Source organism: Aphelocoma coerulescens, chromosome 4 (assembly GCF_041296385.1).
Source record: "Aphelocoma coerulescens isolate FSJ_1873_10779 chromosome 4, UR_Acoe_1.0, whole genome shotgun sequence".
NCBI lineage: Eukaryota > Metazoa > Chordata > Aves > Passeriformes > Corvidae > Aphelocoma > Aphelocoma coerulescens.
Window position 1 is genome coordinate 26643199 of NC_091017.1, and position 12529 is coordinate 26655727.

A 12529-nucleotide genomic window follows, 5' to 3' on the forward strand; every position below is an offset into this window, starting at 1 on the left:
GCCTTTGCTTGACTCTAGCAATGGTTGTGACTTCAGGGTATGTTTCCTCAAAGTGCTGATGGATGGTCTATTAGAGAAATACATATTAAGACTGTTCAGAGTAAGTAAAAACATTTTTTACCCTCCCTGATGGTAGGCAGTAGGGGATGGCTTGTTCTGCAGAACAAATATGTCTCTGTCTCTGATTTCCTTTGCTCATTTTTTTCTAATACTCCTCAAAGGTTTGAAATTCTTCCACAGAGTCTACATGGTCTTGAAAGCTGAGCAAGATTTGTAGCTTGCTCTGAATCTGAGACAACATCTATGAGTGTGCTTGCAGGGAAATGGGCTTTTCAGGCAGTAACGAAATGGGGAATGTTTTTCCATATATAGCCTATGTTGCTTGTTCATACCCCAGGCCTAACACCAGGAAAACTCATTTTCGTAAATTGCTTTCTTGTGAAGGCAGGTATCATAAAGCGTTTTATACAGCGTTAGGCAAAAATCATCTTTAAGAATTGGGTCACTATGGTAACCACTTCTTATCTCAAAATCAAATAGCCGTTATGGCTGTAATTAAACAATATATGATTTCTACTAAGAATTATTCTGAATTATAATTCATTTTCTGTCACAAGCTGGAATTATTTTTATTGCCCCCAAGGGCATCAGCATTTGATCTAATTCAGCAGTGCAAAACTTCACAGAGAGAGACTATAACCTGCTTTGAATCTACTGTCAGAAATCATGGTCAATGCCTTCAATCTCTTAAATACTTCAACCAACTCCACAAAATATCAGTAATAATTTTTGAGGAAGGCAGAAAGTAAACAAGGTCTCCTGAATCTTGTGTTTCATTGCAGCTAGCCACATGTCCTGAGCCCAGTGGTGCACAAAGGGGCCAGGGCTGCTGCCGTACACAGGTGAGCGGACAGGCCACAAATTCAGATTTTCCCTTGGCTTAAGCAGAAACTTTATTTAAAAACAATAAAAAAATATTTTGAAAATAAGAAAACCTCTCCGTTTTTCTTCCTTGGGCATTTTTACCTGTCACTTCTGTTCTTGGGACCAAGGTCATGCACAGAAACCTTGGCAGACTACTGGGACACAGTAAACATCATTCACAGGTGAATCACTGTGACTGCCTTTAAAACCATAACATAAGTAACAGGAGCACGATGCTCCACGTGGAGCCCAATCAAGCTGTTTTTCAAATAAAGGGGAAAAACCCAGCCTTGTGATTAGGTGAGCTGCACCAGCTGGCTCTGATGGGAGTTGTCCACAGGTGGCTTCAGGGAGGAGCAAAGCCCCCACTGCTAATATGAACCATTTCCAAGGGAGTAGTGGTAGGGTGGTTCTGTTCTTTCCTTCTTGGTCTGGAGCTGTACCAGGTCAGGAGGCTTTTAGCAGGACTTTTTGGTACTCGCACCTGGGAGTCCTTTTTTTTTTTTTTGGGTGGAGGGCTGCAGATGGTTTGTTCTCTAGCTAACACATTATGGAGCAAATATATGCCTATGTTCTATGTAAATATTAATAGACTTGTTTGCCTGAATGTTTGGGTTTTTTTTTTTTTATCTCTCTCTCTCTCTCTTTCTTCAAGAGAGAGGCAAAACAAACATTTATTTTCCTAAAAACCTGTAAATTTTTGAGGCACTTGTTTCCCTATAATGCAGTTGTGAATCCCTGTGGGCTCCTGAGTGTTTTCTCCTGGAAGTGAATTTACTCCTTAGTGGCTGCAGTTATTCCAGAAAAAAACCATGGAAAGCCTTTTGGTGCTTAAAATGAGGATTTTTCTCTTCCTGGTCTGGAGGAGCAGTTTCCTGTGCTCCAGATGAGCAGCAATGTTAGTTTAATGAGCCATGGACTAGTATTTTTTATTCTTTTGGAGCTATTCTGGCCACCCATCTACCCCAATGGCTCTCAGTGGAAAAATATTTACAAATCATCAGGCTGCCTAAAGACTTTCAGGAAAGAACCCTGTAGAAAACCCCAGTCAACCAGAAGAACCCAAATATGTCTATGGGGCCTGAGCATTGCACCCAGGACAGTGGCAACCCTGCCTGCAGTGGCACAGCCACTGCTTGTGTTTTGGGTCTTGCACAGGGATGCTCTCAGCACTGACTACAGCCTCCCCACCACAAGGGTAACGCTGTGGGCTTTCCAGGTGAACCTTTTGAGTGGTGAATGGCTTCATTAAGCCTGGACTAATAAATAGTTTAATTTGCTGAAGCACAGCTCAACAAAGTGCAGTTCAAAGGCGAGTTAGCTCCAGCATGCTGTGCGGAGGGCAGTGGAGGACGCAGGCAGTGGGAGGGCTCTGCAGACTCCTGCTGTGGTGCTTCCGTAGGCATGGAGTGACACTGAATGGAGGGGCAGCATCAGAGGAATGCCCTTCGGGAGAGGGGCATTCCTGACCCTGCAGTTTTCCCTGTCACTGCTCAGGGACAGGACTAAGTGTAAGGCGGCTCCTGTGGCAGAGGGATTAAGCCTTCTGGCCTTGAGGCATGTCTGTGGCTTTGCCCTGGGCATCCATCCCTTAGCTCCACTGCAGAGCATCAGTATTTTGACCTTTCCTCTGTTGGCTTTTCCCAGAGCCTCCCTGTTGGTTTCTCTGTTCTTCTTTGACAACTCAAGCTAATGGTTTTGTCCCCAAACCAGTGTCTGATTTTTTTTTGTCTTCTCTCTTCAATTTTTTTGAAATATCCAGCAATTCTCCTTTTTCTCCTGAGCTGCTGCAAAAGAGTCATAGCTGAGCTGTGGTTCAAGCTATGGGAAAATATCCTGTGCCCACTCCCCACCCCAGCCCCCAGTGCAAGTAGGTTTTAGTGTCAAGCAGTGTCTTCAAGTGGGATATCATTGGCAGGGGCTGGATCTTTGCACTGCCATGAATTGTTAGCCTCCTCTGCCACCCTCATTTCTATGCTTGCTGGCATAGCCCTACCCTTAGATTCAAGAAATGAACTTGTCTGTGTTGACACTCAAGACTACACTTTTAGTTTTCAACAGAGGGTGTCTGCAGTGTGAAATCCTGCTCACTACCAAGGACGTGCTTCATAGTCCCAGCCAGTGGGGACAACAACTCCTCCCTTGTCAAGCTGCTTCATGAACAGTGGAGTTGAGATGTGCTGCAAGCAACACGAAAAAATGGTGTGTTAGTGCTGCACCCTTGAAACTGAAGAAAGGCCTTCTTTCTTTATCCAGCCTTCTTATTTTGAGCTGATCTTCCCTTCCCAACTCTCCCAGCAGCACTTGGGGTCAGAAAGAGTTTTGAGGGAGGGGACTCCTCTGCAGCACTGCAATTTTGGCAGTCCTCGTGCTGAACTCTGAGGAGCCCTTGGCAATGATAATTACTCAAGATTGCAGAGGCTATGTAATCAGAGCCATGCGAAGCTTGGAGGAGCCTACTTCAGTTTGAAGTACATTAGCCTGCTCAGAACTGGAGAGCAGAAACCAGCATGAGGCACCCTCATGCCATGAAGTGAGAAACAAATCCTGTTGTTTGAGCTGGCTACCAGGATGAGGTGGCCCTTCAGCTACCTTCTCACACTGAATTCATTTCCTCATCCTCTGGAGAGGGCAGGACACGATGGCCCTTGCCCATCAGAAAGAAGGAAAGAAGAGAGATTTGCTCACAAGACAGAAACAATACATTGCCAAGGTAGGAACCACCCATCACCTCTCTTTTGGCAAACAGAACATCAAGCAGAGAAAAACTCTCCTGAAATTCCAACATTCACTGCACTCATCCCCTACTCATTGTCCTAAAGATGAGGTAATGTTCTTAAAGGGCTTCCCTGTGCAGGAGCATCTACCCTGCAACCTGCTGGTAGAGCAGTTCAAGAAACTGGGCCTTCACGCTGCTTTTTCTTCTCAAAATGACATCCTGCCATGCTATGGCTTTCGAGACTTCTCTTAGGTATGGCAGTGGGCTGGTTAATGGGATTGGAGGAGGAAAACCAGGCTGAAAGAGGTGACCAGGAGATCCAAGTAATGAAATGTGACATCAGCAGGGTCCCTGCCTCTCAGCAGAGGTCCTTCAGCCAGGTGTACCTGTGAGGGAGAAAGAACCTATGGATGTATCTGTTCCTGGTGCCTCTGATAGCTGTTGTGTGTGAACAGATTACTTGCACTGAAAGATGAGTACCTGAATGGTCAGAACAGCCTTTACAGTTCCCTGAGTTTCAGACTTCAGAGGGGACTTGTTGGGGTACCCTCTCCTGTGTCTCCTTTGTGCCCAAAGTCTGTTTGCAGTTTCAGCCACTGCTGTATCAGTTTTACAGACACATCCCAGATTTCTGGTACCAGAATGCCTGGGCCACAGGCAACCAGGTGCTCTCTCTATAGCTGTGGGCATTAAAGCACCTGTAACTTCCTTATCCATTTACAAAAGAAGAGTTTGCTCCAGGCATCCTGGGTGGATTACTGTTGGTCTCATGGCATTTCTTTAGTTAATAAAATGCCCTCATCTGGGAAAAGCCCATGCTCTGTGACCCTGCAATGTAAACTATACATTCAGGCTGGTTTATTTAGAGAGCAGACACAAGCACAGGCCTCCTCTTGCAGCACCTTTATTCAAAGGTAGATAGTCAAAAGACATTTGCCACTTGCCTTTACTGAGGGAAGAGTCATTGTAACCACATGATGCTTCTGCTGAGAAAATTTGTAGTCTCTTGCTGTCTTCCCCTCTGCCCAAATCTGGTTTTCCCTGCTCTCACCAACATAAGTACCCTGTGCCTCTATGCTGAACAAATGCAAGAGGAAAGGGAACTCTAAAGGGTTTCCTCAGGCCAGTGTTTTCCTGCATCAAGCAAAAAAAAACCCCAACCTGTTGTCTTTTGCCACAGGGATGCAAACGGTGGTCAGAGCAAACCGGAAAATTGGGTGTGTTACTTTTGCAAGGCCTGAGGCAGCCGTGGCTGGTGTCCACGGCTTCTGGAGCAGAGGAGTGTACGCAGCTGGGAATTAGGAAATACAATAATAGTTCCTGCACTATGATGTAGGGTGTGTATCTCATTCACAGGTGCTGCTGCCCCCCCCGCCCCCGATTCATGCTGTGCTTCTGCTACACTGAAAACTGCCCTTGCTGTTATGTAAGAGGTAACAGGATGCCAGTAGATGTATCAGTGAACTCTGAGGTTTATGTGACTGCTGGTTTTAAGATGCTTAAAGCCTATCAGGGCTGTGTTATTTTGTCTGGTTGAATCAGGGCAGTGCCTGAAGTCCCCAGGTTACTGCTCAGACCTGCTACCTGCCAGGACTGGCTCAGTTTAGTGTTGATGTTATGGAGATGGGAGTTGCCTTGGTTGTTTTGTCTCAGCAAGTTAGATCAAGAAAGCTTTAAGAGGAGTTTCCAGCAAGCTTTAGGACAAATGGACGATAGATTTAGCTCTGCTCATCTGCTGCAGTGTGGTCTTGCTATTTGGCCAAGACACCTGGGTGCTACAGCAGTGGTGGTGAGGCAGAGAGAGACATACACAAAATTCCCATCCTCAGGAGCCAAGGTGAATACAGAAGAAATATCTGAAAAGAAATTTTGCACTATCTGAGCTGCCCATTTATAAGGTAGTGATCAGCTGGGATTGCTGGGTAAATGAGTGCTTGCCAACTTCCAGGCAGGTAATTTCTATATGTGAATGAGGATGGCAAAGGCAGGTGCCATCGTTGTATACAGGCAAGAAACCAAGGGATCTTCAGGGTCTTTGAGTGGCAACTTGTCACCGCTCCAGCAAAGTTTGCACGGAAACACATCACAGTGGCTTCGTATTTACTTATCCAACAGGATTCTGGTTTTTGGTTTGAATTTTATTAGCTATTAAATGGGACTTATGGAGCACCAGACTGCATCCTTGACAGGTTGTGAACATGCGTTTTATTCACAAAACTCATTCCCCTCGTACAGCCAGGTGTAAAGGTGCTCAGGAAAGGACCAGCTGGGCTGGCAATGCTGTGCCAGTCCTCAGTGGCACTGGAACCTTTCTTCCATCTCTCTGCTGAGCACTCATCCTTTGGATGATGAGAATTCATTTTAGCCAGCTTTTTCTAAACATTGGAGCATCTACAAAAGGCTTCTCACGCTACAGTTTTTCATCCATTATATACATAGGGGGAAAATTATCCCAAATCTTATCTTTCAATGGGTACAGGAAACTACTTACTGGTCTGGTTCCCACCTCATATAAGAAGGAGGATGTGTGCAACTGGGTTTTCTCCTCATCACTGAAAAGGTGAGTTCTGTTACAGTTGTTACTGCTGTTTTGTCAGTAAGCTTTGGGCAAACAGCCTGGGAACTGCTGAACATGCCAGAGACTCAAGGCCCTGACTCATTTGTTCATCCCACTTTGCAAAATAATTTAATAGAAAATAATTTAAGTGTGGACTTAGCTGTGTTGCTGAATTGAGACTTTGGGGTAAAGTCCCTGCTGGATTCAGTTCATCTTAAGCAGATATTTATCAGAGCTTGGGCAAAGCCACTGACATTTTGCTAAAAGTGCTTCATAAAAATGCTGCTGCTGCTAACTTGGACACAATCACATAGGCATTTTGGGAAACAAATGAGTACCAATCAGTGTTGTGCTGGATGAGTCATATGGGAAAGGGGGAAAATTGGCTGATTTTGCTATTTTTAAGGCAGTCAGCCATACTGATGTGAGTGGCAAATAGGAGAGCCAGGCAAAAGTCATCTATGATGGAGTCTATGATAGCCTGCTATTCATTTTGGAGGAAAACTGGCAGTAAAAAGGATCTGGTCATCAATGAGCTCCAGCAGAGTTTATTCTAATTTTGTCAAGCTGACTCCTTAATTAAATGGCTGTTTTATGGGGAACTGGAGAAGTATTGGATGTGTGGTAGCAACAGGTAGAGGCTGTCATCGCAATTCATCTATTTTTCCTGAACTCTGAGAAAACACTTTCCACCTCTGAGAGGCTCTTCTCCCAAAATCTACCAATCCTTCCCTGAGCAGACAAGATTAAAAGTGTGCATCTGGGGGTCCCCTTGTTTCTATCATAGCCACCTGCTGCTGTACCCCAGCTACAGAGGATAATTTTGCTTTTAGTTTCCAAACAGTGCCCAGACATTTTTCTTTTCCTAAGGGATAATTCAATTCCTTTTGTGAACTCATTTTGGGTCATACTGCGACTATACTTCAATCCTCTTATTAACCCCATATTGAAGGCAAGCATAGTACGATTGGAGAAAAAGAAGTACAGTTTGTTTATCTTTACTGAAGGTCTTGTTTCCTTCTCCCCATGCCCAGGGCTTTCTCTGGGTTTCAACTCAGCAGCCCCTCCATCTTAATGCTCTTCTAGAAGAGCCACAGGACATGCACCAGGGCACTTGGTGGAGCAGAGAAGAATGAACTGGGGGGTCCACAACTGCAGAGGTGCCACCTTCACAGTCGCAGCCAATTAGTATTAGTAACCTGTCACAGGTAGGTGTTTTCCAGACTCCTTGTGTGGCATGCAGTGGGTTTTTATCTGATCCCCCTGCCTAATCATGAGCAAACTGGAAAGTAGATGGCAATTATCCACAACACTAAGGGAGGCTTGGGGGGAAGGTGTTGTGCCTTTCCTTCCCGGTGCCTCAAGTGTGAAAGAAAGGTAGTGAGTCCTTGTTTACTGGGGTGAGGCAAAGCTCACAGCTAGCAGGGGTGCCCTGATCTCCAACTTGTGACTGAGAGAAAACAGCTGCTTGGAAATGGGTTTGAAAACATGGTGGTGCCTGGTTCAAAATGTCTAGCTTGATGACGTTGTGTTTTCAGGAAGTCCCAGTTAAGATGTATAACACTGGAAGATGCTTATTCTGCCTGCACTTAAGTCTTTCCCCAAACAGGTCTTGTTGATTGCTGAAGAGTATGTGTTGACATACCTGGTAGTGATAAATTTCACAGAGCTGGAGAATCACAGATGCTTTACTGCCTTTGGGAATACCCTAAGGATAATTGCATTTAGAGTTAGTATTCTTTATATATTTTACTGTCCAGTGAAAAACTCTGCTCCCTGAGGTGTGGATCCACACCTTTCTTCTGGTGAGGCAGAACTACAGTCTAATTCATTATAAAGATAATTTGGCAGCAGGAAACTCAGAGGCCCCTTGATAATATCAGGGAAACTGAAACAACCTTAAAATATTTAGATTTTATTTTGTGATGGAGGTTTCCATGTAGCCTGGATTTTTACATTGCACTGCTTTTCCCCCCGTACATCCAGGGCAGGGGATGAGGCCAGACACACCTTGGTGTTTGCTTGTAAGGCTGGGCTTGTGCTGTGGACTTGTGATGCAGAGCTGCACTGGGGCTGACGGTGCACTGCCAGCTCTTGAGAGCTGCAGCATCCCCTGAACCACTCAGCCTCATGCCAAGATGTGTTCCCAGGGAGGCCTGAGGGCTCACACCCACCTTTAATTAACACTGCCCCATCCAGGCTTTGGATAACCTTGAGTAGTTTCAGGCCTTTGCAACTTTTACCATAAAAAAGAAAAAAAAAGGAATTTGCCAATGGAGAGGGGATGTTGCCAGGTGCTGTCCCAGCAGTACCCACTATGTGGCAGAGATGGTTTTACAAAAGGTCCTAAATCCTTCTGGGACCAGTTGCCAGGGAGCATCCCATGCAGAACATGAACCAAGTAAAAATGCAAAGCTCATCTTGCATCTGTCTTACCTTAAGAAATTCTTAGGGCACTAAGGACATAGTATTACAGTACTTGTACCTTTTTAATCCATAAGTGAAAGCGATGTGGGTTATCATATGTGGTAATGTTTGAGAGCTGAATGACAGAGCTGTCAGCTGTGGGACACTGAAATGACAGCCCTTTAAAGTGCTGTCAGGTCTTGTCAGACACTTTTACCATAACACTTATTTTAGCCTCTGGAAGACAAATCTATTGTGTCTTCCATTTCTGGGGGTCTCCTTAAAGCACTGCTATTCAGCAGTGGGATGTTTAACAAAATGGCTTTCTTGAAGCTGTCTGCACTGTAGGTAAGATCTCCTCCCTTACCAGATACAGGAACCCCACCAATGCCATAGTCAGGGGCTTTGAGCAGGGTTCCCAAGACACAGAGACATTTTCCAGGCCTTGTGGCTTCCACAAAATGCAGAGATCTGTGTGCGATGCTCTGTGATTGCCTGGTGTTTGCATGTGGCCTGCTTGGGCCTGCATGGGATCCCCCTGTCTGGCAAAGCCCACCACTTCCCAGGCCCCGACCTCTCTGGTGCAGAACAGCTTCATACAGCAGTGAAATCTGCTGGGGCTTGGCAGTGTGTTGGCCTGTGCACTCATTGGAGTGATAAGGAAAGAGGGGACACTCTCCATAATACCACCAGTGCTAAGGTGGGCTGGGCAGAACCTCGCTGCTCCCATCCAAACACGAGTGCCAGTGTTTGGCCTCGCCTTCTGCCCTCCTGTGAAAAACGAGGTTCACACTCCTGTGAGAATTTAAAGGGTTTAATATAAAGGCAATAAGAGACACATAAAGTAAAGCAAAGGGGTAATGGCTGGGTGCCTTGGCGCTCTGCCAAGAGCACACCTGATGCTAGAGGTGAGTCCTTTTTATACCATTTTTACTGTCTGTTCTTCATTCATATTAAAACTTTTCCCGGAGTATTACCGCAGGCCTGGTTCCTACGGTATAGCACCGTGTCCCGCAGCCATAGGGAGGAGGAGGAGGAGAAGATCCAGCAGGCAGGAGTTGTGCAGCAAGATTGATTTATTTAATTATTTTACAAACTCTTTTATAGACTTTTTTCTTCATAGCCTAATTGGACAAAGGGCCAGCCACCCCTTGGGGGTGATTGGCTAAAATCCTAAAACATCCATTGTCAAAATATTTTTCTACTATACCATAAACAAGACTTTTCAAGGTTGCAGGTGTCTGGGTTGTTTACATTCCCTGCTACCTCTTCTGTGAGAGAGAAAAGTCTCTCACGGACTTAGAAAATAACAAGAAAATCCTCGCTAGCAGCATTTTTGTATCTACACCGGAGCTGTTCTGCATGGCCACTCCTTGGTTCCGCCTTTTTAGAGCATGCGTAGTCTTCTGCCTTGTGGTTTTATTTCTCGTGATTCTTGGGGTTGGGCCCGCTAGGCAAGAGTCGATGGTAGGGTGGATCTCTTAATTCTCCAGACAGTCAGGGCTGATTGCAGCTTTGGGCCTCTTCGTCTCTCCGGGCAGAGCGGGGATAGCGGCTCTCGGACTCACCTGGCCGCCCGTTCTCCGGGCAGAGCAGCCTTTGGGCCCTTTTGCTCCCTGGACAAGGTGTTGATTAGCAGCTCCTTGGGCCTCATCCTCTGTTCGCTTGGAGGTTATCTTACTTGTTCACACTTGCTAACATTCTTGCTAAAAAGAGAGAAAACTACATCCACACAGCAAAAAGCATTTCTAACATTATATAATATCGACCTTTATACTTTGCGAGAAGCCAATATAATATATGTTTAGAACACTCCCTTCCTCCATGTGGAAGTTGAGCCGTGGTCTTCATCTCAGTGCCAGTGAAGGGCCTGCTGTGTTTTGTATGGGGGGGCAGCTGGGGTGTCCCATGCCCTTTCAACATCTGATGGATGCAAAAAGTGCAAATGATCTGCCTAATCCCACTGCTGGCTCCTCTCCCACGGGAAGAGCCCGGCTCCTTGCCAGCTGGAGGAGGTTTGGTGCAGTGTGGCAGTGCCACAGCAGAGCTTCCCCTAAAGCTGCCCACGCCCATTAAGTCTCCATTACAGGACCCTGAATTCACTCTGCAAATGAAAGATAATGTCTCCTGAGGAAAATAAACTAAAAGCAGGGAAGGGGATTGACAAAACAAAAACAACCCTTCCTACTGCAGTAGCACTTGCAATTAAGAACAAAACGGAGCAGGAGGCTTTGAAGCTTGACTTTGGGCAGAAAGAAAAGGCCCTCTCCGAGAGCCCTGGGTTTCTGTAGGCACAGCACAGCGGCTGCTGTCTTCATTTTACGTCAGAGCGTTAATGCTGTTGTTTTGCCCCTGGTATCAACAGAGCTTGCCTGGTAGGTGGGTGGGGTATTGGGATTTATATTGTAGACAAATTCAGGAAAGCTTCAGCCCTTTTTTTCTTTTTTTTCCTTTTTTTTTTTTTTTTTCCTAAGAAAGCTTTTGAAAGTCCACTGGGGACCCCTAATGTTCAGCTACTGCTGAAGCAAGCGCTTCAAAGCCAGAGCTGCACAGCTTTTTTAGCCATGTATGGGTTTGATCATTCTAGTGGGCTTTTATTAGAGGCAATAACACTCCCTTCCCTCTGCTAAAAGTCATTTTTCTGGGAAGCTCTGAGAGCTCCTCAAAATGTTTGGTAAAACAGTATTTCTATGGTCAGCAAACATGCCAGCCAAATCAAGCCAGGACAGCCCTGGAGATGCTTTGGGAGGCAGAAACCTCTTAGCCACCTGCATAGCAGGCAGGATCCCTCCCTGCCCTGAGCTGTGGCAGCAGACACACCTTACATGCCCAACAGAAAAGTCCACAGAAGAAAAGTGGATTGAAGAAATGGTTATTGTAAAAGGGGTTGGGAGGAGTAACCCTGTGGAGATTTTTAAGGATGTCAGTGACAGACTGTGTTAGCCCTCCATAAACTCCCATTGCCTAGTCCCTATTCCCACACATCTCCCCATGGCTGCCTCCTTTGCCCCCCAAAAAAATCTCCACTGACCACTTTCTAATGCCCGTAATGAGTTAGGCAGCCTCCACTGATGCCTTTAGTTTTAACTTTTATATTTTTCAAGTTCTGTGCTGCTTGGTGTGTGACTCTGAAGTTTCTTGTAGCCTGTTAATTTCTGCTCTCTCGTGCTAGGTAGACATAACAAAGCCTCTCCGGCCCTTCTTTCCAAGGACACCAAGCCTGTCCTAGGCCCAAAAGTATAAACCAAAGAGCCGCTAAGGGGGGGGCAAGCTGAGGGGAAAACTGAAGCTTTAATTGGAGAATTAACCCTGATATGCAAATGAACCAAACCTATAAAAGAGTGAAGAACTTGTGACCTGTTGTCCATCTTGAGAATAGCTTCAGGCTCCCCAGGGGGTACCTTCGAAGGCCTTTCAAATAAATACCTACTTTTATTCCCTTACTCCTGTCTAGTCTCTGTTTCTGGGAGGCCTCTTAAGGCATCACCATGACCAAAACCTACAGTCCTCCCATTGCCTTCAGCCAGGGCAGACGGGAATTGCTGTTACCACAGGGGTTTTTCTTGGTTTCCTAGTGCCTCCGCTGGTGGGACTAAATAGGACACACGGATACCTCCACAACAGCCTGGTTTAGAATTTTTTCTGCCAGATTCCTGGAGTCAGCTTTTGTCTCTCTTATGACAGGAATGTGTTGTCTTTCCTAGACCAGCATTAATGTAATTCTAATTTTGCCTCTCAGCCAAAGGCAACAGCATGGTCATTTACTGGGAGAGTCACACCAAATGCACTTGGAAGTCTGGGCAGAAAAGTGTTAGAAATGCAGCTGGAGTAAGTTACCTTCCTCTCTTTCATGTCTCCATCCCTGATTCCAAGTAAATCAGAAAAAATCGTGCCTTCTGTGAGGAATGAGACAACTCTTTGTA

General features: G+C 45.7%; 1 long non-coding RNA gene across 2 annotated transcripts; it reads left to right on the plus strand.

Annotated features, from left to right (window-relative positions):
- Nucleotides 1–1238: 1238 nt before the first annotated feature.
- Nucleotides 1239–7407, plus strand: LOC138109571 (uncharacterized). Of its 2 annotated transcripts, XR_011150602.1 has the most exons (3): nucleotides 1239–1370; nucleotides 6123–6203; nucleotides 7235–7407. It is a non-coding gene; the product is annotated as an uncharacterized lncRNA (long non-coding RNA). The 2 variants fall into 2 exon arrangements; XR_011150601.1 differs by lacking the exons at nucleotides 6123–6203; nucleotides 7235–7407 and adding an exon at nucleotides 2687–3787.
- The last annotated feature ends 5122 nt before the right edge of the window (nucleotides 7408–12529 follow it).